The sequence below is a fragment of the Manis javanica genome, chromosome 12 (genome assembly GCF_040802235.1).
Source record: "Manis javanica isolate MJ-LG chromosome 12, MJ_LKY, whole genome shotgun sequence".
NCBI classification, from domain to species: Eukaryota; Metazoa; Chordata; class Mammalia; order Pholidota; family Manidae; genus Manis; species Manis javanica.
In genome coordinates this window covers 74,006,421-74,032,387 of record NC_133167.1, presented here as the reverse complement: position 1 = coordinate 74,032,387, position 25,967 = coordinate 74,006,421, and the positions used below count along the sequence as shown (strand labels likewise).

Below are 25,967 nucleotides of genomic sequence, written 5' to 3'. Positions count from 1 at the left end.
ACCTCTGCACATATTTAAATTGACAATACAATTTTCAGTAAAAGTTTAAATTAGTGACCAAGGATGGACTCTCTGGCATACTGTAATTCAGTAAAATACATTACTTTTAAATTTTTCTAATGAACTCTAAGCGCTATTATTAATTTAAAATACAAAAAAGCAAAGTTCAGTAGTTGGAAATTTTAATTATTCTCCCTTTGAATTTGTATGCCCATTCTGTTACTCCCACAAATTTTTTTTAAATTGAAGAATCATTGATATACAATCTTCTGTTGTTTCAAGTATACAGCATAGTGGTTCAACAGTTACCCATATTATTAAATCCTCACCCCAATTAGGAAGATATTACAGAATTATTTGCTGTATTCTCCATGCTGTGCTACTGTCCCCATGACCAGCTTACATTATGATTGAGATTTTTTGTGTCCTTTTATCCCCCTCACATTCTTCATCCCTGACCCACCCCAAACCCCTCCCCCATGGTAACTGCCAGTCACTGTTCAGTGCCTGTGAGTCTTCTTTATCCATTCATCTGTTGATGGACACTTTGGTTGCTTCCATATCTTGGCTATTGTAATAATGTGGCAGTGAACATATGGGTGCATGTGTCTTTTTGAATCAGGGATTGTTTTCTTTGGGAAAATTCCTAAAAGTGGCATTACTGGGTAATATGGAATTTCTATTTTTAGTTTTTTTGAGGAAACTCCGTACAGCCTTCTACAGTGGTTACACCAATTTACATTCTCACCAAAAGTGTGGGAGGGTTCCCTTTTGTCCTCATTCTTGTCAACTCTTATTTCTTTCAGATAGTATGCATTCTAACTGGTATGAGGCAATAATACCTCATTGTGGTTTTGATTTGCATTTCCCTGATGATTAGGGATGTGGAACGTCTTGTCATATGTTTCTTGGCCATCTGTTTCTCTTTGGAGAAATGTCTGTTCACATCCTCTGTCCATTTTTTAATCAAGTTATTTGTTTTTTGTTGTTGAGGCTTATGAGTTCTTTATGTATTTTGAATGTTAACCCCTTATTAGATAAATTATTTACGAATATATTCTCCCATACTATAGAATGCCTTTTTGTTCTGCTGATGGTGTCCTTTGCTGTACAGAATCTTTTTAGTTTGATATAGTCCCACTTTCTCATTTTTTATTTTATTTACCTTGCCTGAGGAGATGTATCTAGGAAAAATTACTCATGCTTATGCTCAAGAGATTTTTACCTATGTTTTCTTCTAAGAGTTCTATGGTTTTATGTTTTACATTTAGTTCTTTGATCCATTTCGAGTTTACTTTTGTGCATGGGGTTAGACAATAATCCAGTTCCATTCTCTTGCATGTACTGTCCAGTTTTTCCAGCACCAGTTTTTGAAGAGGCTGTCTTTTCTCCCTTGTATGGTTTCTTTATTGTATATTAATTGGCTGTATATGTGTGGGTTTATATCTGGGCTCTCTATGCTGTTCCATTGATCTGTGGGTCTGTTCTTGTGCCAGTACCAAATTGTCTTGATTACTGTGGCTTTGTAGTAGACCTTCAAGTCAGGGAGCGTAATCCCCCCAGCTTTGTTCTTCTTTTTCATGATGGCTTTGGCTATTCAGGGTGTTTTGTCATGTCATATGAACTTTAGGATTATTTTCTCTAGCTCAGTGAAAACTGCTGTTGGAATTTTGATAGGGATTGCATTGAATCTGTAAGTCACTTTAGGCAGGACAATATTAATTATTCCTATCCATGAGCAAGTGATACCTTTTCATTTTTATATGTGTCATCTTTAATTTCTGTCATGAGTATCATACAGTTTTTAGAGTACAGGTCTTTAACTTCCTTGGTTAGCTTTATTCCTAGGTATTTTATTCTTTTTGCTGTAATTGTGAATGGAGTTGTTTCCCTGATTTCTTTTTCTGCTAATTTGTTGTTAGTATAAGAATGTAAGAAATTTCTCTGTATTATTTTTGTATTGTGCAACTTTGCTTAATCCAGTATTCCAGTAGATTTTTTTGGTGGTGTCTTTAGGGTTTTCCATATATATATATATATATATATATATATATATATATATATATATAGTGTGTCATCTGTAAATAGTGACCCTTAAACTTCTTCATTACCAATTTGGATGCCTTTTATCTCTATTTTGTCTGATTGCCATGGGTAGGGCCTCCACTTCTGTGTTGAATAAAAGTGATGGGAGTGGGCATCCTTGCCTTGTTCCTGCTTAGAGGAAAAGCTTTCAGCTTTTTGCCATTCAGTGTGGTGTTAGGTGTGCGTTTGTTGTATGTGGCCTTTCTTATGTTGAGGTATGTACCCTCTATACCCATTTTACTGAGAGTTTTTATCATGAATGGATGTTCAATTTTGTCAAATGCTTTTTCAGCATCTGTTGAGGTGATCATGTGGTTTTTATTCTTTTTGTTAACATTTAACAAAAGGTTTGATTGATTTATGAATATTGTACCATCCTTGCATCCCTAGAATAAATCCCGTTTGGTTGTGATGTATGGTCTTTTTGATGTAGTTTTAAACTTGGTTTGCTAATGTTTTGTTGAGGATTTTTGCATCTATGTTCATCAGGAATATTGGTCTGTAATTTTCATTTTTGGGGTATCTTTGCCTGGTTTTGGTATTAGAATGATGCTGGCCCCATAGAATGAGCTTGGAAGTATTCCCTCCTCTTCTTCCTTTTGTAGTACTTTAAGAAGGATTGTTTATAGCTATTTAAATATTTGGTTAGAATTCAGCTATGATGTCATCTGATCATAGACTTTTATTTTTTGGGAGATTTTTGATTACCAGTTCAATTTCATTGCTGCTAATTGGTCTGTTCAGATTTTCTGTTTCTTCCTGTGTCAGTAGTGGAAGGTTGTATTTTTCTAGGAAGTTTTTCATTTCTTCTGGGTTGTCCAGTTTATTGGCATATAATTTTTCATAGTATTCTCTAATCTCTGTATTTCTGTGCTGTCCATTTTGATTATCCTTCCTTGTTTGTGATTTTATGTGTGCACATTCTCCTTTTTTTCTTGATAAGTCTGGCTAGGGGTTTGTCTATTTTATTTATTTTCTCATAGAACCAGCTCTTGGTTTGGGGTTTTTTTTTTTTTCTATTGTGTAGTTCTTCTCTATTTTATTTATTTCTGCTCTGATCTTTATTATTCCCTTCTTCGACTAACTTTGGGTTTCATTTGTTCATCTTTTCCTAGTTTCTTTAATTGTGAGTTTAGACTGTTTATTTGGGATTGTTCTTGTTTTTTGAGGTAGGCCTATAAGGCTATATAGTTTCAGAATCACTTTTATGGTATCCCACAAACTTTGAAATGTTGAATTTTGTTTTCATTTGTCTCCATGTATTGCTTGATTTCTGTTTTAATTTTTTCACTGATCCACTGATTATTTAGAAGCATGTTGTTTAGCCTCCATATCTTGGTAGGCTTTTTGTTTTCTTTATGTAATTTATTTCCAGTTTCATACAATTTCAGTCATGTCAAATTTATTTTAGTTCTTTTTGTGACCTAGTATATGATCTATTCTGGAGAATGTTCCATTTGCATTCGAGAAAAACATGTATCCTGCTGCTTTTGGATGGAATGTTCTGTAGATGTCTGTTAAGTCCCTTTGATATAGTATGCTGTTCAGTGCCTTTCTGTCTGTTTGATCTATTGATGTGAATGGTGTGTTAAAGTCTCCTCAAATGAATATGTTATAATCTATTTTCCCCTTTAATTCTGTATTCTACATATGTAGGTGCTCTGATGTGGTGTGCACAGATATTTATAATGGTTATATCCTCTTGTTGGACTGACCCCTTTATCATTATGTAATGTCCTTCTGTGTCTCTCTTTACTTTCTTTGTTTTAAAATCAATTTTTTCTAATATAAGTACTGGTACTCCTGCCTTTTTTCTCCCTGATTTGCATGAAGTATCTTTTTCCATCCCTTCACTTTTATTCTGTGATTGTCTTTGGGTTTGAAGAGAGTCTTTTGTAGGCAGCATATTGATGGTGTAAGATAAATTCTAACCAAAATAAGCAGGTGAGGAGAGGCCACAAAGGGCTAGGCAGTTTATTTGAGCACAGTCCCGGGCGTGATTCACCAGTCTGAAACAGGCTGGAGAAGTTGCGTGCAACCAGACAGGTGGGGAGTTTTTAAAGAAGATAGGGGGAGGCAGAGCATAGATTTACAGCTGTGTGAGGATTGGCTAGCCTAAGGCACCTTTTTCAGATTGGGAGGGGGCAGCAGCCAGGGACTTTGGCATGTCATCAGTGTCCGACATGCTCACACCCTCCCTCCAGTGCCTCCAACCTTACAGATGGGTCTTGTTTTTTTTGTCCATTCTGTAACTCTGTCTTTTGGTTGGTGCATTCTGTCCATTTACTTTTAAGGTAATTATTGATAGATATGTACTTACTGCCATTTTATTATATTCTGATTGTTTTTGTAGGTTCCTCTCCATTCCTTTCTTCCTATCTTATACCCTTCTCTTGTTATTTGATGGTTTTCTTTAGTGTTGTTATTGGATTTCTCTTTCTTAATTTTTTGTGTATTTATTACAGGCTTTAGGTTTGTGGTTACCATAAGGTTCTTGGATAGCTTCAAAACTATGTAACAGTCTATGTTAAGCTGATGATTGCTCTCTTCCAGATAGAATGTAAAAGTACTTTTTTTAATTCTTCCTCCTCCACACTTTGTTTTTGATGTCATGATCTGCACTTTTTTTGTATCCCTTGACTGGTTTTAGGTATGGTTGTTTTTACTAGTTCTGTTTTGTTTTAATTTTGTACTTGCTTGGTAAGGAATTGGTCTACTACCTTTACTGTGGGTTTATTTTCACTGCTGAAGTCTATTTAAGCTTAAGAACATTTCCATTTGCAGAAGTCCCTTTAACATGTCCTGTAGTGCAGTTTTAGTGGTCATAAATTCCTTCAGTTTTTGTTCATCTGGGAAATGTTTGATTTCTCCTTCAAATTTGAAAGATAATTTTGCTTGGTAGAAGATTCTTGGTTGAAGGTCCTTTTCAATACATTAAATATTTCATGCCACTCCATTCTGGCCTATAAAGTTTCTGCTGAGAAGTCAACTGATAGTCTGATGGTGTTTCCCTTATAAGTAATCATTTTTCTCTCTCTGGCTGCTTTCTGTACCCTCTTTTTTGTCATTAATCTTTGTCACTTTAATTACTATATGGCTTGTTGTCTTCCTGTGATTCCTTCTGTCAGGGGCTCTTAGCATTCCTTCCCCATACTGGGGAAGTTTAAACAGTTACTTCCTCAAAGAGACTTTCTATCCCTTTGTCTCTCTTCTCCTTCTGGTACCCATATTATGTGAATATTGTTTCATTTGGATTGACCACACAGCAATCTTACCATTCTTTCATTCCTAGAGATCCTTTTTTCTCTCTGCTCTTCAGTTTTGTTGTGTTTCTGGTCTCTAATTTCCATCTTAATCATTGTCTCCTCTACTTGCAGCAATCTGTTACTCATTCCCTCCATTGCATATTTCATTTCAGTTCTGTGTTCTTCAGCTCTCAGTGGTCTTTTTCAGCTCTTCTCTATGTTGATGTCCTCCCTGAATCTGGAATACTTTTCTGCAGACCAGTGAGCATATTTACAACTGTTACTTTGAAATCTTTATCAAGAAGATTGGTAATCTCTTGTTTCATTTAGCCCTCTTTCTCGTGTCTTACCCTATAGTGTTGTTTGGAACATATTCCTCTGCCTTCTTATTTTGTCAGGATTTCTGTGTTTCTTCCTTTGTATTAGATGTATCTGCTATCCCTCCTGGTCTAGAGAGTAATGGCTTTCTGAACAAGGCATCCTGTGGTGCCCAGAAGCTCAAGACTCCTTACTCTCTACTGCCTGGTTCTCCTTTGTTGCCCCACAGTTGCTGTTGGTGGGCTGTGGGCATGGCCGCCTTTCTGCCTGTCTGCCAGCAGTGGTCTCTCTCAGCCCACCACCACTCATGGCAGGTTGCCTGGCTGGCCCTTTGTGAGCAGAGCAGTGGTGCTTCTGCTGGTACAGTTGTGGGTGGGGCTGTCCTCTGCCTGCCCTGCAGCGATGTGGCACTGCTGGGCTAATGGGGTGGGTGGCCTAGGTGCGAGGATATGGGAGTCTGGGCCCTCCTACTGAATTTTATCATAATATATATTTTTATGCTTGGAAATCTTACGGATCATCTACCAAACTTTGCTACGAAATTAGAAATTTTTTCTTGTGACTGTAAGACTCACATAATAAAAACATTTTCTGTTTGTGTTTTTGCAATTATTAACACACAGTTGATTGGCACAGAGTTGATTAGCGCAACTTACCTGTTACAATTTTGGTTAAAATTTACTTTGTATGTAACAGTGATTCAGCAGAAATCTGTTTTTTAATGAAATGTATGCAGCTGTCTCCTCCCTTTCTCCACTGGTTCCTGTATCTGGAGGTATATATTATTTATTGATAGAATGAAACAGGATTTGGCACCAATTTCTAGTCTTATTTTTAGATCTTGTGGGTTTAAGTGCTGAGAAATAAATGTTTGTATAAATAAAGTGTATTATAATGGATATTTTGTGATAGCGAAACCTTCCAAGTTACATGCCAGAAATCACTTAGGGATTTATCATCCAGCATTTATCATTTGACAATTCAATTACATCTGTCTTCATTTCTGTTGAAGCAAAATAATGGGAACCACATAACTTGCCATAGAATTTGTTACCTGGTCCTTAACCATTTACTTTCCTAGTTTCTAAAAAGTCCATCAAACGGGCTTTACCAACATGTAGCAAATGTCAAATTTGTCAGCTCCCCCTTCCTCCCCTTATAGGCACTTTCTTTAATCTGATGATATTCTCAAGGGTGGTTGGGAAAGTAAAAATACTACTAATTTCAGTATACGTTTGCCAGTATAATTTCTTTCATAAAATGTTGTTATCTCATGTGTATTACCATATTTTTTATCAAAACCTTCAGGATGAAGTATTACCTTATTTAATTTATAGAATGTATCTTCTTGTTAACAAAGCTAGTTTCCACTGTCAGATTGACCAGCTTGTTTTATCAAGTTTATATATCAAATTTGTTTTTTAAGTTCAAATAAATACGTTAATACATATTTTAAGTACTAGAAATTCCACTGAGAAATAAATTAGAATGCATACTAAAAGAAACTACTAAGGTAGTTGAAATTCAAATTACATGGATCAAATTTATTAATATATACATTTTTATAATTAAAAAATACATGGCTTATCATGTTATATTGTGTTAGATATTTACATATAAGCAAGGGATGTGCTGAAAGGTGTGTTACTCCTTTTCTCAGTGTATGTGTTTGTATCTTTTTGATGTCTGATTTTCAGCTTTTAGTTATAAATAAAAGGGAATAACTCAGAACTAAATTTTATTTTGGAGTAATTAATGAAATGATGCTATTGCTAAAAAATGAATTGGTCTTACAATTAGCTATGACTTATTTTCTGATAGGTAGAAATAGGAAATTATTTAAAAGATGCAGTGAGAATTGACTAATCAATAAAATTTTCATGATATGATTTGACAAAATAGGTTTTAACTGCCACTTTGAAGAATTCACACTCAGTCTAAAATAGTCTATATGCAGTTTTTGTGGGTTTTTTGGAGCATAACTTGAAAATTTGGTAGTCTTGGAAAATATTTGTTTTATTTAGAAGAACCCGCTCCCTTAAGTGATACTGCTTCAGCTCTTAAAATGTGCTTTTCCTTCACACTAACAAATGCTCAAGGAATGAGTATTGAGAATTGCTGAAGCAAATTACTTATACTTGGAAAAGATTCAGTTTTTTTTATTGTCTAAAATGTATGAGCCATTTATTTTTATTTTTATTTATTTATATTTTTTCATTTAAAAAATTTTGTTACCATTAATCTACAATTACATGAAGAACATTATGTTTACTAGGCTCCCCCATTCACCAAGTAACCCCCTCAGCCCATTACAGTCACTGTCCATCAGCATAGTAAGATGCTATAGAATCACTACTTGTCTTCACTGTGTTGCACAACCCTCCCCATGCCCCCCCTGCCACATGCTAATTGTAATACCCCCTTTCTTTTTCACCGTCCTTATACCTCCCTTCCCACCCATCCTCCCCAGTCCCTTTCCCTTTGGTAACTGTTATTCCATTCTTGGGTTCTGTGAATCTGCTGCTGTTTTGTTCCTTCAGTTTTTCTTTAATTTTATGCTCCACATATGAGTGAAATCATTTGATACTTGTCTTTCTCTGCCTGGCTTATTTCACTGAGCATAATACCCTCTAGCTCCATCCATGTTGTTGCAAATGGTAGGATTTGTTTTCTTCTTATGGCTGAATAATATTCCATTGTGTATATGTACCACATCTTCTTTATCCATTCATCTACTGATGGACACTTATGTTGCTTCCATTTCTTGGCTATTGTAAATAGTGCTGTGATAAACATAGGGGTGCGTCTGTCTTTTTCAAACTGGAGTGCTGCATTCTTAGGGTAAATTCCTGGAAGTGGAATTCCTGGGTCAAATGGTATGTCTTTATTGAGCTTTTTGAGGAACCTCCATACTGCTTTCCACAATGGTTGAACTAATTTACATTCCCACCAGCAGTGTAGGAGGGTTCCCCTTTCTCCACAGCCTTGCCAACATTTGTTGTTGTTTGTCTTTTGGATGGTGGCCATCCTTATTGCTGTGAGGTGGTATCTCATTGTGGTTTTAATTTGGATTTCTCTGATGAGTAGCGATATGGAGCATCTTTTCATGTGTCTGTTGGCCATCTGAATTTCTTCTTTGGAGAACTGTCTGTTCGGCTCCTCTGCCCATTTTTTAATTGGATTATTTGCTTTTTTGTTGAGGTGCATGAGCTCTTTATATATTTTGAATGTCAACCCTTTATCGGATCTGTCATTTATGAATATATTCTCCCATATTGTAGGGTACCTTTTTGTTCTATTGATGGTGTCCTTTGCTGTACAGAAGCTTTTCAGCTTGATATAGTCCCACTTGTTCATTTTTGTTTTTGTTTCCCTTGCCAGGGGAGATATGTTCATGACGAAGTCACTCATGTTTATGTCTGAGAGATTTTTGCCTGTGTTTTTTTCTAGGAGTTTTATGGCTTCATGACTTACATTCAGGTCTTTGATCCATTTCGAATTTACTTTTGTGTATGGGGTTAGACAGTGATCCAGTTTCATTCTCTTACATGTAGCTGTCCAGTTTTGCCAGCACCATCTGTTGAAGAGACTGTCATTTCACCATTGTATGTGCATGGCTCCTTTATCATATATTAATTGACCATAAATGCTTGGGTTAATATCTGGGGTCTCTATTCTGTTCCACTGGTCTGTGGCTCTGTTCTTGTGCCAGTACCAAATTGTCTTGATTACTGTGGCTTTGTAGTAGAGCTTGAAGTTGGGGAGCGAGATCCCGCCAACGTTATTCTTCCTTCTCAAGATTGCTTTGGCTATTCGTGGTCTTTTGTGTTTCCATATGAATTTCTAAACTATTTGTTCCAGTTTGTTGAAGAATGTGTTGGTAATTTGATAGGGATTGCATCAAATCTGTATATTGCTTTGGGCAGGAAGGCCATTTTGATGATATTCATTCTTCCTAGCCAGGAGCATGGGATGAGTTTCCATTTGTTAGTGTCCTCTTTAATTTCTCTTAAGAGTGTCTTACAGTTTTCAGGGTATAGGTCTTTCACTTCCTTGGTAAGGTTTATTCCTAAGTATTTTATTCTTTTTGATGCTATTGTGAATGGAATTGTTTTCCTGATTTCTCTTTCTATTGCTTCATTGTTAGTGTATAGGAAAGCCACAGATTTCTGTGTGTTAATTTGGTATCCTGCAACTTTGCTGAATTCCAATATCAGTTCTAGTAGTTTTGGAGTGGAGTCTTTAGGGTTTTTTATGTACAGTACCATGTCATCTGCAAATAGTGACAGTTTAACTTCTTCTTTACCAATTTGGATTGGTTGTATTTCTTTGTTTTGTCTAATTGCCGTGGCTAGGACCTCCAGTACTATGTTGAATAACAGTGGGGAGAGTGGGCATCCCTGTCTTGTTCCTGATCTCAGAGGAAATGCCTTCAGCTTCTCACTGTTCAGTATGGTGTTGGCTGTGGGCTTATCATATATGGTCTTTATTATGTTGAGGTACTTTCCCTGTATACCCATTTTGCTGAGAGTTTTTATCATGAATGGATGTTGAATTTTGTTGAATGCTTTTTCAGCATCTATGGAGATGATCATGTGGTTTTTGTCCTTCTTTTTGTTGATGTGGTGGATGATGTTGATGGATTTTCGAATGTTGTACCATCCTTGCATCTCTGGGATGAGTCCCACTTGGTCATTGTGTAAGATCGTTTTGTTGTATTTTTGAATTCGGTTTGCTAATATTTTGTAGAGTATTTTTGCATCTATGTTCATCAGGGATATTGGTCTGTAATTTTCTTTTTTGGTGGGGTCTTTGCCTGGTTTTGGTATTAGGGTGATGTTGGCTTCATTGAATGAGTTTGGGAGTATTCCCTCCTCTTCTATTTTTTGGAAAACTTTAAGGAGAAATGCGTGTTATGTCTTCTCTGTATGTCTGATAAAATTCTGAGGTAAATCCATCTGGCCCTGGGGTTTTGTTCCTGGGTAGTTTTTTGATTACCGCTTCAATTTCTTTGCTGGTAGTTGGTTTCTTTAGGTTTTGTGTTTCTTCCTTGGTCAGTCTTAGAAGGTTGTATTTTTCTAGGAAGTTGTGCATTTCTTCTAGGTTTTCCAGCTTGTTAGCATATTGGTTTTCACAGTATTCTCTAATAATTCTTTGTATTTTTGTTGGGTCCATCGTGATTTTTCCTTCCTTGTTTCTGATTCTGTTGGTGTGTTGATTCTCTTTTTCTCTTAATAAGTTTGGCTAGAGGCTTATATATTTTGTTTGTTTTCTCAAAGAACCAGCTCTTGGTTTCATTGATTTTTTTCAATTGTTTTATTCTTCTCAATTTTATTTATTTCTTCTCTGATCTTTATTATGTCCCTCCTTCTGCTGACTTTAGGCCTCATTTGCTCTTCTTTTTTCCAGTTTCGATAATTATGATGTTAGACTATTCATTTGGGATTGTTCTTCCTTCTTTAAATATGCCTGGATTGCTATATACTGTCCTCTTAAAACTGCTTTTGCTGCGTCCCACAGAAGTTGGGGCTTTGTGTTATTGTTGTCATTTGTTTCCATATATTGCTGGATCTCCATTTTAATTTGGTCATTGATCCATTGATTATTTAAGAGCATGTTGTTAAGCCTCCATGTGTTTGTGAGCCTTTTTGCTTTCTTTGTACAATTTATTTCTAGTTTTATACCTTTGTGGTCTGAGAAGTTGGTTGGTAGAATTTCTTTCTTTTGGAATTTACTGAGGCTCTTTTTATGGCCTAGTATGTGGTCTATTCTGGAGAATGTTCCATGTGCAGTTGAGAAGAATGTGTATCCTGTTGCTTTTGGATGTAGAGTTCTATAGATGTCTATTAGGTCCATCTGTTCTAGCGTGTTGTTCAGTGCCTCTGTGTCCTTACTTACTTTCTGTCTGGTGGATCTGACCTTTGGGGTGAGTGGTGTGTTAAAGTCTCCCAAAATGAATGCATTGCATTCTATGTCCTCCTTTAATTCTGTTAGTATTTGTTTCACATATGTTGGTGCTCCTGTATTGGGTGCATATATGTTTATAATGATTATATCCTCTTGTTGGACTGAGCCCTTTATCATTATGTAATGTCCTTTTTTATCTCTTGTTACTTTCTTTATTTTGAGGTCTATTTTGTCCGATACTAGTATTGCAACACCTGCTTTTTTCTCCCTGTTGTTTGCATGAAATATCTTTTCCCAACCCTTGACTTTTAATCTGTGCATGTCTTTGGGTTTGAGGTGAGTCTCTTGTAAGCAGCATATACATGGGTCTTGCTTTTTTATCCATTCTATTACTCTGTGTCTTTTAATTGGTGCACTCAGTCCATTTACATTTAGGGTGATTATTGAAAGATATGTACTTATTGCCATTGCAGGTTTTAGATTTATGGTCACCAAAGGTTCAAGATTAGCTTGTTTACTACCTTCCTGTCTGACCTCACAGCTTATTGAGCTGTTATAAACACAGTCTGATGATGATTTCTTTCCCTTCTTTTTCCTCCTCCTCCATTCTTCATATGTTGGGTGTTTTGTTCTGTGCTCTTTTTAGGAGTGCTCCCATCTAGAGCAGTCCCTCTAAGATACCCTGTAGAGGTGGTTTGTGGGAGGCAAATTCCATCAACTTTTGCTTGTCTGGGAATTGTTTAATCCGTCCTTCATATTTAAATGATAACCATGCTGGATACAGTATCCTTGATTCAAGGCCCTTCTGTTTCATTGCATTAAATATATCATAGCATTCTCTTCTGGCCTGTAAGGTTTCTGTTGAGAAGTCTGATGATAGCCTGATTGGTTTTCCTTTGTAGGTGACCTTTTTTACTCCCTCTGGCTGCCTTTAATATCTGTCCCTGTCCTTGATCTTTGCCATTTTAATTATTATGTGTCTTGGTGTTGACCTCTTTGGATCCCATCTCATTCTGTGTACCTCTGTAGTCTGAGCAACTATTTCATCCCCCAGTTTGAGGACGTTCTCAGTAATTATTTCTTCAAAGACACTTTCTATCCCTTTCTCTCTCTTCTTCCTCTAGTACCCCTATAATGTGAATATTGTTCCTTTTGGATTGGTCACACAGTTCTCTTAATACTGTTTCATTCCTGGAGATCCTTTTATCTCTCTCTGCTTCAGCTTCTATGCGTTCCTGTTCTCTGGTTTCTATTCCATCAATGGCCTCTTGCATCTTATCCATTCTGCTTATAAATCCTTCCAGAGTTTGTTTCACTTCTGTAATCTCCTTCCTGACATCTGTGATCTCCCTCTGGACTTCATCCCTTAGCTCTTGCATATTTCTCTGCATCTCTGTCAGCATGTTTATGATTTTTATTTTGAATTCTTTTTCAGGGAGACTGGTTAGGTCTGCCTCTGCAGATCTTTTCTCAGGTGTAACTGTCTTGGTCTGGACCAGATTTTTTTGCCTTTTCATGGTGATTGCAGTGGCTGTAGGCAGGTTGTAGGTGTGTCAGCTGGGAGAAGAAAGTCCTTTCCTTCTTGCTGGATGCCTTGCCCTTCTCCACTGCCTGTGACGGCTACCTGCACTCCTGGAGCAGCCACCGGGTTATTCTTCTAAGCTGCTGTGGGCGGGGTGTCTGTCAGAGCAACGCTGAGCCCTGCGGGGAGTGGCAGGCACGCCAGGTGCACTCCTCTGTGCTAGCGGCGACCCTGCCAGGCAGCTGTGTGACAGCAGTGGCCTTTGGGTCTGGCCCGGGCGGCTGTGCATTGGGCTGGGGTTCCGGTCAGCTCCTGGGAGTGCGCCTGCTCCCTCTGGCTCCACTGCTGGTGCACGTGGGGCTTTTCTGCACAGGCTTCTACCAGGCTCTGACTTCACTGCCACTGATGCGCACAATCCATGCCCGGGCTGTTCGGTCACACTGCTGCGGGCTAGCCCTGTGGCACACGGATCTGCTCTCAGTTCTTTCTAGCACTTCCACCCCCGGTGCGCACTCCCACTCTCCTGCTACTGGGCCCGTGTGTTGGGGTCTGTGCCAGTTGGAGGAATGACTGGCAGGCTGCCTAGTCCTGTGAGGGGCTTCAGAGCTGCACTGCCTCTGTTTAGGGCGCCTAAGTTTCCCCGGTATTCCCAGCTGCTGGGACAACTTCGTCCAGTCATGGAGTCCCTGTCTCTTTAAGACTTGCAGAAAGCACTCGCTTTTCTTTTGTCTCAGGGGTGCCGGTTGCGGGGGCCTGCCCACAGGTTTTGCTTTTCCGTTTCTCTAATATCCAGCACCCCGTGCACCTTGTGTCTGCGTTCTGGGTGCGGATTTCTAGAGCTGGTTGTTTAGCAGTCCTGGGCTTTCACTCCCTCCCCGTTCTGACTCCTTTCTTTCCGCCGGGTTTTGGGGTGGGGGAGCATTCAGGTCCCACTTGGCCGCGGCTTGTATCTTACCCCCTTCGTGTGATGCTGAGTTCTCACAGACGTAGATGTATCCTGGCTGTTGTACTGCATCCACTGGTGTCTCTTTTAGGAATAGTTGTATTTATTGTATTTTCATAAATATATATGTTTTGGGGAGATTTCCTCTGAACTACTCATGCCGCCATCTTCCTGTGATCCTACGATTTCTTGATAGTATTTCACTGGAGAAATTTTTGGAGTTAGAATTTCCATTTAACATTAATCCTCACATTAATCTTTATACTATGCCATTGTTATTTTCTGTCCCTTTTGTGTTCTTTACGTGGATACTATTGTTTTAACCACTCAGCCTTTTCCTGTTTGCGTATCTTGTACATATATTAAAATGAAAATATCCCATTTTCACTTGTCATTTATATGCCCTTTGTTGACTTATGCTCTTCCCATCTGCATATTACTTGGGTAAGGACAAAATGAGTATTTTTCACTTTTCTCCCCTAGATTATGAAAGTGACCATATATGCTTGCTAGTAAAATCTCACACTCTAGAATTAAGTTCTGTAGATTCTATAATGCTACGTTTCTAGTTAATACTCCATTTCAGAGATGTACCTGATGAATGGGGTTTTAAGTGCTGTAGGAAAAATCCTTACACATACTACACATTGGATTTCTTTTATGTTAATGAAGCACCCATGTAAATCAGGGAGATACTGGGAAGATAAATTGATAAATTATTTTTGCATCTTTCAAGATATTTGTTGTTGCTGATTTATTTAATATGTGATGAAATAGATTACTAGATTTCCTAATATCAAACCATCCTTACACTCCTAGAATTACTTGAATAACCCTTCTTTGGTTTTATGTATTTCTGGGTTCTTTTTGCTAATGTATTTAAGGATTTTTGCTTTTGTATGGTCAGTTTTCTTTTTTTGTGTGTGTGTTCTCATTGATTGGTATCGGTAGATTCATAAAAAGATAATTACAGTTTTCCTTCCTTCCCTACCTGCCCCCCCCTTCCCCTCCTTTTTCTGTCCTTTTTCATGAGAATATTAGATTTCTTGAAGATTTGAAAGCATGTACCTATATGTGTATTGCTTTTGACAATACTCTTAATGTCTCCTTTGGTTATGTCCCTTAAATTTTCTATCTTGTGAGTCAGTTTTACTAATGTGTGTTTTCACAAAACTGTCATTTTTTTTTAACTGTCAAATTTATTAGTATATAATTTTGCAGAATATGGCCCTACCCTAGAACTTGTTTAAGTTTTTCTCCATTATCCTCCCTTATTGTTGCTAACTTTTTATATCTGGGATTTATCCCTTATTTTTTTGTTATGCTATTGGTTTATTTTACTTTTGTTGTGTTTTGTTTTAAAAGAAAATTGATCAAATCACCCTTTACATACTAGTTTTGACTTCTTATGAGCAGTGACTGAGCAAATATTAAAATCTCCCATTGCTTTTCCATACTTTTGTTAGTTTTGTTACTACTTCCGGTAGATACTGCTTTATATAATTTTCCTGCAGAGTGTGTGGTTATATAGTAGTATTTTATATCTTAATAGTAATAGTTTAAAGACTGTACCCGTAATCATTATAAAGTTACCCCTCTTGGTTATAGTTAAAGTGCTTTTTACTTGAAGTCTAGCTTTATCTCATATTAGCATCTTAACCCCTTTCCTTTTTAATTTTATCTGACTGATACATTTTTGCCCATTCTTTTTGCTTTATAACTGTCATCTTTTGTTTTATGTATTTCCCTTTGTAGGTGGCATATGATTGGGTTTTAACTTTTAAACCAGTGCTGAGTATCTATTTTGTATTTACTTTATTAAATATTCTCCCCATAATTGGGAAATTGTGTAGTTTTTTGGGGGGAGAGGTTCTCCTATATACAAAAAGTTGTTGTCCCTTATATCTTTGGGGAATTTGCTTGAACTCATAGTGTATCAATTTATCAACTTCATCTTCTTTTTTACTTCTTAGTCGATACTTTCTCAGATTTTTGTTCCAGTCTATTACTGTTATTCTTGAATCATTTATTTGACAAATATTTATTGATCACGCTGTTTACATGCCCCCAATCATTTTTGCTATATTTAATGGATATAGTAGCAAGAGAGTTTCTGCCTCCCCTGGTTAGAGAGTAGTCTCTGCTTTCATGATGCTGACTTTCTAAAGGACAAAATAGTCAATATACAAAATAAAAGTGATTACAGATTGTATCAAATGCTAGGAAAGAAAGACGTGAGGTATGGAGTATAGTAGTAAGGCAATTGGAGGAGTGGAGTTGAGAGAAGAAACTCTGTGGAGGAAGATGGGGGCTGAGACCGGAGGCAGCCTTGCAGAGGGCCAGGAGAGCCGCCCTGTGTGTGAGGCCATGGCGAGAGCTGAGGCGGCAGAGAATTGCAAAGGCAAAGGCCTGGGGAAGAGTTTGATGTTTTCTATAGATTTACTCTTTTAATTAGATTCAGTGGACCCTTTTAATAAGAAATATTTTGTAACATCTTTGTAGTTAATACCACCTACCTTTATACATAAATCTCTTAAATAAAATCAGTATAACATCCTAACTATAATATAAAGGGAGGAATAAAAGGAAATTAATTTATATTTAAAAAATGTATTTTAATGTTTATACTTGGTTCAGGACACCATTTATATCTGTAAATAAAAGAGGTATTTACATGCAGTTACCAGGAACGTGATGTAATCTATCAGCTGTGATGGCACTGGCTAGCTGTATGCTAGAGTTGTTGTTTTCCGTAAGTGGTGAAAGGAGGCCTTGGTAAAGTTCTGAGAAACGTAAAGTACAGTTTTACCCCACAGGAATCTCAGGGGGTAAGACACTGTTCTTAGAGTTGAAATTATCAGTATTGCATGAAACTACTAATTTAAAGGGTGATCCTACTCCGTTTTATATACATTATGCATTGTGTGTTCCTAGAAACTCAAGTGTATTGTAAAACCAGATTGGTAAAAAATACCTTTGCTAAATATATGATAACAGTTGAGTTCTAGGCTCAGTTTACTTATAATCAAACAGGCCATATTTTCATTCATCTGTGTACTTTCTAGGAAAAAATGGCTGGAGGAAGAAGGGGTTTTCAGCCTTGGGAGCATTGACAATTTAGAGTTGGACAATTTTTTTTTGGTGTCGGGATTGTACACTCGTGTGTTGTAGATGGTTAGCAGCATCCCTGGCTTCTTTAGATGCCAGCAGTGTATCTTCCCCCACCAGGGTGACAACCAAAAAATGTATCCAGACATTTACCAAGCATTCCCAGGGAAGCAGATTTGTTCATGTTGGTGTTATATTAAAGGTACAGCTTATGCTTGTAAAACAGAAAAAAACAGTGTGTGGTCTTCAAGCTTCTTTCCGTGTGTCCTTTCATTCAGCACATTCAGTTGATAACAGGACAGCAACAGTGAGGAAGGTTTCTGCCCTTGATCTTGCAGGCTGAGGGGGACTGACGTGGTGACGTATGAGGTACAGCGTGTCACCTGTCATTGTGTTCAAACAGTACTGTAGGGACATGTGGTGGGGACAGTCACCCACAGGGACCTCAGGGGTGTGACACTGTTCTTTCAGTTGGAACTGTCAATATGACATTTAACGCACTAATTTAAAAAAATGAAATTTTGTTAGTGATGTAAACTGTGTTTCCAGAGACGACCCGTTGAAAAGTGATGCACATCTTAACATTTGTCTTCCTGTCTGTTTTTTTTTTCCGCATCTTGCTCCTCAAATTGCTCTCAACTTGTTTTGAAGATTTTTGTTTTAGCTCACTAGGTGGCAGTGTTAGCCAGAGAGGAAATCTTGAGTGATGAAGCTTTCAGTCAGTGAAGTCACCCTTCGTTCCCTCTGTCATAGAAGCGAATGCCCTAAACTGACATATAGCTCATATAAGGAGAGTTAATTTTATAGTCATTTAAAAAATCATATAGGTAAGCGAAGAGTAGTTAGACTGAGGCATGTGTCTTATTTCACAAAGACATTTATTTCCTTAGATCAGGATCTTACTCATTTAGAGGCAGTATAAATGCACTGGTCAAGAGGATGGTGTGCGTGGGCAGGCGATAGGGTTTATATCTTCTCTCCGTTCCTTACTAGTTTAGGGCAAGATGCTTAACCCCTCTCCGAGATTCCTTTGCTATATATAGGGAATAATGGTATCTGTGCCTCATTTTCTTTACGAGGTTTATGAGTTAATATAAATAAAAGTGCTCAGAGCGTTGAAACACAGCCTCGTACATAGTAAGAGTAATTATAACAGTAATGATAGCTATTATTAGTAGCATTGAAAAATTATAAAGTAGTAGTAAAATACTAAGTGTTTTAATTTAATCTTTCTTATCTGGCTACCTATTCACATTTACTCAGCTAGCTGGTTATTGACTGAGTGCTATATGCTATTATATTGTGTATAAATATATATGGACTTGCCTGATTATGTCCTCACTGGTAGTGTTCTCTAAGTAGAATTGCTGGGTCAGAAGATAGGCCATAGTTAAACAATTTTCAACCCCTTGTGTAATGCCCACTGTAAAGGTTTGCAGCAGTTTGGGGAAACCAGTTTACCTCCTCACAAGCAGTACATGAGAAGGTCCATTTCTTTATCTTCACCAGTACTGGATGTTTTTTAGTTGACTTTTCCAGTCTCATAGAAAATAAGGATCATCTTGATTTTAATTTGTATTTTCTTGCAATGACTTTATAAAATTAAAGAAAAACAGGTTATCTGGTCTTTATACCTCTGTCAACTGATTTTTCCGTCCTAGCATACATTAAAAAGCAGTTTAAATTGGGGACCCTGTAGAGATCCTGCCTCTAAAAATAGGCCCTGCCCTCCAGTGTTCGTCTTAAGTATTTATGCACCTGTAATGCATTTTACACAGTAGATGTAATACTTAAATACTGCAAGAACGTTGAGCTAAGGAAAAGTAGGGAGATAAAAGTAGAAATGTTTTATTGAAAACAAAACAAAGATATTGAAGAGTGTTTATTCTGGGATTTCCCTCTGAGAACAGCCCAAGTGACGTTTCTTTTAGTAAAAAGGAAATAGTTAAATTTTGTTTTCAATTCAATTCGTTTAATTCTGTTATGCCAAGAAAATTTATATTGCTATATAGTTTTTTTGGTAGTATGTTAATAAACATATTAGCTTTCCTGGCTATTGCTGTCTTTATTCTAGTAGGTATTACTGCCTCTGTGATTGTGTTTAGAATTGTGTATTGTAGAATAAAAATGAAAATTTTTCAGGCAAACCTGTTCCTTTCTCTCTGGGAATATGTATTGGTGTGTATTTTTTTGCAGACTTTCATGTTGCACTTACTATATATACACTTTCTGTTTTTAAAGAAATTTTTAGAATTTCAGTTTTTCTACATTACATGAATGAAATGACTATATCAGCCAATCCTTTTCTTAAGTGTATTATACTACCTTTATTAAAGGCATTATTAGCACCTAGAAATAAGAGATGATAGATGCTGGGCGATGGCTATAACTCTAACAGATATAAAATAGTGCTTTTTTCCTGGCTGGCGTTATTCTCAGTGCTTTATGTGTGTTAACTCTTTTAACCCCGACAACCGCCAAGACAGGTATTATTATTATCCCCATTTTATAGGTCAGGAAGCTGAGGCAGAAAGGCTGAGTAACTTGCCCCATGTTACATCGTAACTGGGGTGACTGGGCTCACACCCAGGTTGTCTGGCTCTAACATTGTCTGTACTTAACTTTGTTCTGCTAATTTTTAATTTCACAGCGAAGGTCTGTTCATGCCCAAAAAGTTAAATGACTTATTTGGGAAGTTAAGCAAAACCTCATTAGTGAGTCTCCTTACTGGTTTTCCTTCCCTGGCATACAGTTCCACAGTTTCTGTTACACAGTTTTCATTCTTAGCTCAAGTGGTACAGGGGTCTCTTCAATTGAAAGAGTCATATCTGAGTTTATAAATTCTAGTTTGTTGTTCTTCTTTTCTGTTAAAAGACAGTAGATTTCTAAACCATCAGTTCCTGTTTTATTTACCCTTACAGTTTAGAGCATGCCTGACTTCCAGGATGCTTGGTGATCTTCTGCTAAAATGAATCATCTGCCTTCATATTTGATATCTCCTAATCTTTTGCTGTTTGTAAAGAAAGAAAACAGAATGCCCAGATCTTGGCTTCTAAATACCCTTCTCCTTTAGTAGGACTTGAGAATCCTTGACAAAATGGTTGATTCCAGATCTTGAGGAAATAACATGATGAGCCTGGAACATCTTTTGGTGCCAGGAAAGAAGAGACTGCTCAAAACAAAATCAAGAACAACAAACAATGAAAAGGGAAACAAGTCAGAAAGACACAGGAACAGTCTGTAGGGGCTCTCAGTGACCCAAGTCAGGATGTTTGAAAGACAAAATAATGGTAGTAATGGATTATAATCTGTGAAAAAAAATCAGCATCCATGAGTCCATATGAATTATATAACTAAAAAATGGAATAAATAGATTTAGGGAAAGAACAGCTCTTATAGTAGAATTCTAATTTACACTTATGGAAGGAATGATGGAAAAGAATTTGCCATTAGGCAGATGCACAAGTAATAATTGTTACAGGTAAGAGCTCGTCAGTGGATGCCTAAGTCAGTAAGCGACAGCCATGAGAAGCAAGGTGTTTGCTTAGTCCTCAGGTCACCCAATAAAATACTTATTAATTACAAAGGAAAAAACAATAGCTTCATGGTAGAGAGCTCCAGCAGATGGCAGCTTAGCCAATGATCAATGTGAACAGCCCCAGTAATAAGACATAGGAGCATCATGTACCCCTTGAGCCTATGCACTGAGAAGACATGACATCATTTCTGTGTCATGTTAGGGACAGACACAGATTTCCTGTGATGCTCTTGCCCCAAATTCCCAACTGCAATTTAATCATGAGGAAAATATCAAACAACCCCAAACAGAGGGCCATTCTGTAAAATAACTGACCAAAACTGTTTGGAAGTGTCATGGTCATGAGAGACCAAAGACTGAGTGCATTTAGAGGTTGGTGGGGACCACGGAGACACGATGACCAAATACAGTGTGGGGTCCTGGGCCAGGAGGAGGACGTTGGTGGCGAAACCAGTGAAATTCAAGTGAGGTCTGTAGCGTCAGTTAATAGGCTTGTGTCAATGTTAATTAGTTTTACATAATTTCACTCATGATTATATTAAGTTTTAACAATGGGGGAGCTGGGTAAGGTGTAGTGATTTCACAACTTTTCTGTTAATTAAAATTATTTTAAAGTAACAGTTAAAATTGTGTATGATAGATGATAAGTACCCTCACTGTGGTGAGCATTTCATAATGTAAACAATTATTGAATCACAGTGTTATATGCTGGAAGTTAATATATTGTGTATTCAACTGTATTTTTAAAAAAACACATAAAAAGAGAACAGATACTCTGGGGTGCCTAGAGAGTAGTTGACAATGGTATGTCATACATCCAGTTACCCAGATTGCTGAGGGGTGCCTAGGTTCTGTGGTGACAGAAGTGGGCAGCCTGAGGAAATGGAATTCCTTGTCCTCAGGGTGCTTTATAGCCACCCAGGAGGCCGAAACATCCACACAAACAGTCGTCATCTGTTAGGTAATTTGTTTAAATGTATACAAATGAAAGTTCACTGAGCATATAGGAGAAAGAGCTCGTAATATATCTATGGAAATTCAAAAACTTTTATTTCGAAATGTTTTGGTTTTGAATAACTTTCGTGCCCAGGGTTGAATTCTTAATAGAAGATTGTCATCTTTTGCATTTGCTCACCATCAACAGAAAGCTTTTCAGTGTGTGGCAGAAAACAGATTTCCTAATTATCACGAGGAGTCTCAACTCCCAACTGGACATCAGCTGCTTTTTGCCAGTATGTATTGAAATAAGTCAGAAGGAAGAAAAGAGGGAACGGGACAGTATAACCTTTTACTTCATGTATAGCTTGTGAATGGACTGTTGCTGACAACTCACGTGACAGTGGCCTGGTCTGGAAGGAGGGGGCAGTGCCGGCTCTGCGCCGACTGGGCGTCTGGAGATCCTGTGCACGCTCACGTTGGTGAGGCTTATTGTGAACAGGAGGCCTAGACAAACAGCTTCAGAGCGCTCAGGGAGTTTTCCCTTGTGTGTTCCAGGGTGCATATGTCTAACCATTTGCTATCACAAGAAGTGTTCTTTATGTTGAAAAGTAGATGTTGATAGTGAAGTGAAACCATGTTATTTGAACCTGTCTTTAAGGGACAGAATTTAAGATGCAAACAAGGTCATTTTGGACATATCCCAATTGTGATCTCTCTTGATTGCAAAAATAGTGATATGGCAGAGGGGGCCACGGATCTCTGAGGACAAGATGTAGACTGGATGAAAAGGCCCTTCTCCTTTGTGTTCTAGGAGGTGTGAGACTGTTTCTCAGTATTCTCTCCCTAGCTTTTATGTCCTTAGTCACCTATCTCCAGGTTATTTGATTTCAAAAGTCTCTTTGGCACATAAACTGTTACAGCTTCTTACTCCCATAATAAAAACTTTGTTTCCCTATCTCCCTATCTGTTTCATTTTACTGATAGAATATTCCAAGTTCAAGTAAGGAATAGGAATTTTGGATTATTTCAGTGGAGAGAACTTTTGGGAATAAAAGGAGTGTCAGCTGTCTTTCTTCCCCCCAGAAAACCAGGGAGGCCCCAGTCACAACCCTCTTCCCTTACTGTACTCTGGAACTGGAGCACAGGTCTGGTCCTCAGCGATGCACTCTGCATCCCCAGGCCCTTCTGTTACTCACTGCCCAGGATTTGACCGTTCCTGTCTTTGGCTCCCTTTGTTTGTATAATGAAATCTCAGATGTGCTCATTTAGACCAGAGATGAGACTGAAGCCTGGATTTCCATCACTGAGATGCTACAGTTTGGTAAACCTATCTGGTAGAATAACTACTATCTTGTTGGCACAGAGTTTCAGAAACTGTGGAGGAGTGTCGTCGTGGATTCAATGGATGAGGAGATAATTGAAGAATATCTGAAGCGACAGGGTATTTCTTCCATGCAGGAATCTGGACCAAAGAAAGTGGTATGTAATCTCTAGAAAAAAACCTGTAACCCTCTGTTCTTTGAACTGTTCGCCTGCTTTCTGTTCTGTGCATTGGATAGCAGGTGTCAGTTTTTCCAGTGTTTTCTCAGTGTCCTGATCCAGTGATCTGGGTTAGGTGCAAGCCAGGTATTGTCTCCTCTGCTGAGGGCCAGAGGCTCTCTTTGCCCTCAGGTGCTGCTCCCAGGCAGGGGAGAGCTTTCCAGCCTCTGTGCTGGCAGTGCCTTCTCTGAAGCTCCAGCCATATGGAATTTCTCCTGGTGGCCCCATGTGCCCTCTCTGCTTCTAATAGGAGCCTCCTCCATCTTGGCCTGTGGGGCCCTAATTGTTCCCCCTTCTTCCTCCAGGAGCCCTGTGGTCTTGGTGCCTGGCTCTGCCTTAGGCCTGATGACAGTGAATTGTCCTTGTTGATTTTGAGATTTCTTGGGACCCAGATATTATTGTCTATAGCTCAGAGCGAGCTCAGAGGAGGGATTTGTAATTGAATGAAGGCTTGTGAATTGCCTTGTATCAGCTAATCAAACTATCTGTGTAGTCCCAAGGACAAAGCCAGGATGAGGAACCATTTACCACACCCCAGACTGAGGCTGTCCTTCCTCTCTCCCGCCTTCCCCTTGTCCACCGTCAAGTTTTGTAGCTTGCTTTCTTTACGATTGCGTGTGTGTAAATGTTTTATTCAGTGCGCTTTTAGGACTCCTTAAAAGGGGAGATTGCTTGCAGTTATCTTCATGAAGTTAGTATAATTACAGCACTTCATGAGCACTTCATGGCTTCCTATTATTGCTTAGTCTGTTGATTTTTTAAATTATGTGGTATTAATACTTGTAGTATACAGAAAAGAACAGAGAGTAATATTTAATAAATCTTCACGTGCCCATGTGTTTCCCAGTTTTGCCTTCTCTCTATATTTTGCCGTATTTATTTCAGATCTTTTTTTATTGGTAATGGTGGATATTATTCTTAGACTTGATAATAGAGATGAAAAACAAAGAGCTTTTCTGCCTCTCTTTTTATCCACTTAGTGCCTAGAATAGTTGTGGTAGTTTTTGTGCCAGCCCATTTATTCTGGGTGTGGGGGTATGACTTCATCATAACAGAAAGCCACTGGGTCCTTCGTGTCCGGGGAGGTGTGCAGTGGGTCCTGGTGTGTGAGGCTGGGCTACAAAGCAGAAAAAAGGGCCCAAACCCCTGTGTCTCTGTGCTGCAGGTTTCTGGGTGTCTTTAGTAAATCCTCACTGCATTACCTGTCTGAGAAGTTGTTGTTTCTGTTTTTACCTTTTCCTGTAGCCTCCTATTCAGAGAAGGAAAAAGCCTACTTCACAGAAAAAGCGACGGTTTAAGACCCATAATGAACACGTGGCTGGCGTGCTGAAGGACTACTCTGACATTGCTCCTGGCAAATAGGGAGTAGTTGTCCGTGAGCAAAGAATCACAAATAACAAAGTCAAGATCTTTCTCATTGATGCTGGGCTCTGAAGACTGACTGTCTTCCCAGTCAGCTTCTCAGGACTGAGGAGAGGGGCAGCTCAGTTGACAGAACACATGCAGATTACCAAACTCAAAGCTTATTTTAGCTCAATAGGCCAATGAGATACATAAATATTCTCTGTTAACTTTCTGTTACCTTTGGCCTGGAGGAAAGGCTCTTAGCATGGCATGCAGGTGTCTTTGCTGTTTGTCTCTACTTCTAAGTGGTTCCTGGTTCCATTTTTCCTCTTTTATTACTTTAGAGCAAGTTTTCAGATAGTCTTGGATGCAGTATTTGTTTATTCTGAAAGAACACATTTATAATAAAAGTCATTGTAGAAGGAGCTCTTAGACAATAGTGAATTCAGTTTGTCTGCTTCCTTCCGTTCTGGACCGTGGAGGTCGGCAGCTCCAGTCCTTAATCCCACAAGGTGTATGTTTGGGATGTTGCTGAAGACTGATCTGGGCCATGTTGCTGAGCATGTGATTTCACAATTGGAACATGGATGCACCTCCTGTTAGCAATTGAGGCATTTAAGATAACACTACATGCGGTTCTTATTAATATTATCTTTTCCGAAGGATGTATCTATATTTAGCCTCTTGGATTTTTGCGAGTTACTGTTGCATGCCATCTCCAGCAAGCATGGGTGGAGTGTTCTTGCCTGCCTGAACATCAGCTCATCCATCCCCCAGCCCTCCCAGGGCCTGACCCTGAGCTTTTGCTGGTGGAGACTCCTGTTTCCCATCATGAGCTGTCATATAATGACAGCCATTATTAAATATGTGGGTTTTAAGAGTCATGGTGACTTGCAGGAAGGAAATCTCTGTGGTCCTTCTAGCCTTTTATAGCAGACTACCCATTTTCCTTGTCTGTGCTTGTTGGTGTGGGGGGGTTTCTTTGGGTTTCAGGACTATTGATCCTTATAGTCCTCATGTGGTAAATCGGAATTGTAGTAGATTACAGAAACAAGGTTTGGTGTTTTCAAAAAGGTGTGACAGTAACCCAAAGCAGCAAGTACTTTGTGCACATGACAAGGAGCGTTTTTGCTGTTTTGGTTATGTATCCTTTTTACTTACTTTTCATTCATTTATATTAATTATAGTGTCATTGCTTGCCTCTTTCTTACATCTGTGCTCCAAAACATGGCATGAGAAGATGTAAAACTGAGGCTCCCCACAGTAATTGAGGACAGAGGAAACACAATGTGTTTTGCTTTATATCAGAGTTTTGCTAGTAAGAAGGAGCTTTAGTGTCTTAAAGCACAAAACTAGCTTTCCTATAAAAAAAGATCTGGAGCTACCTCACTTCCAGGTATGTCTACTTTTTATGGTCTATACATATCTCCAGAATTTTTTTTTTAACTTCCAGTTTTATGGAGATATATTTGACATATA

The 25,967-nt window shown here is 38.3% G+C and overlaps 1 long non-coding RNA gene across 2 annotated transcripts in view; it reads left to right on the top strand.

Moving 5' to 3' along the window:
* Positions 1 to 24,684, top strand: part of LOC140844776 (uncharacterized) — a 92,945-nt gene extending 68,261 nt beyond the window's left edge. For both annotated transcript variants that reach the window (XR_012123270.1, XR_012123271.1), the window contains exons 3-4: positions 22,969 to 23,084; positions 24,390 to 24,684. This is a non-coding gene — a long non-coding RNA (uncharacterized lncRNA). The remainder of the gene's footprint in view (positions 1 to 22,968; positions 23,085 to 24,389) is intronic.
* The last annotated feature ends 1,283 nt before the right edge of the window (positions 24,685 to 25,967 follow it).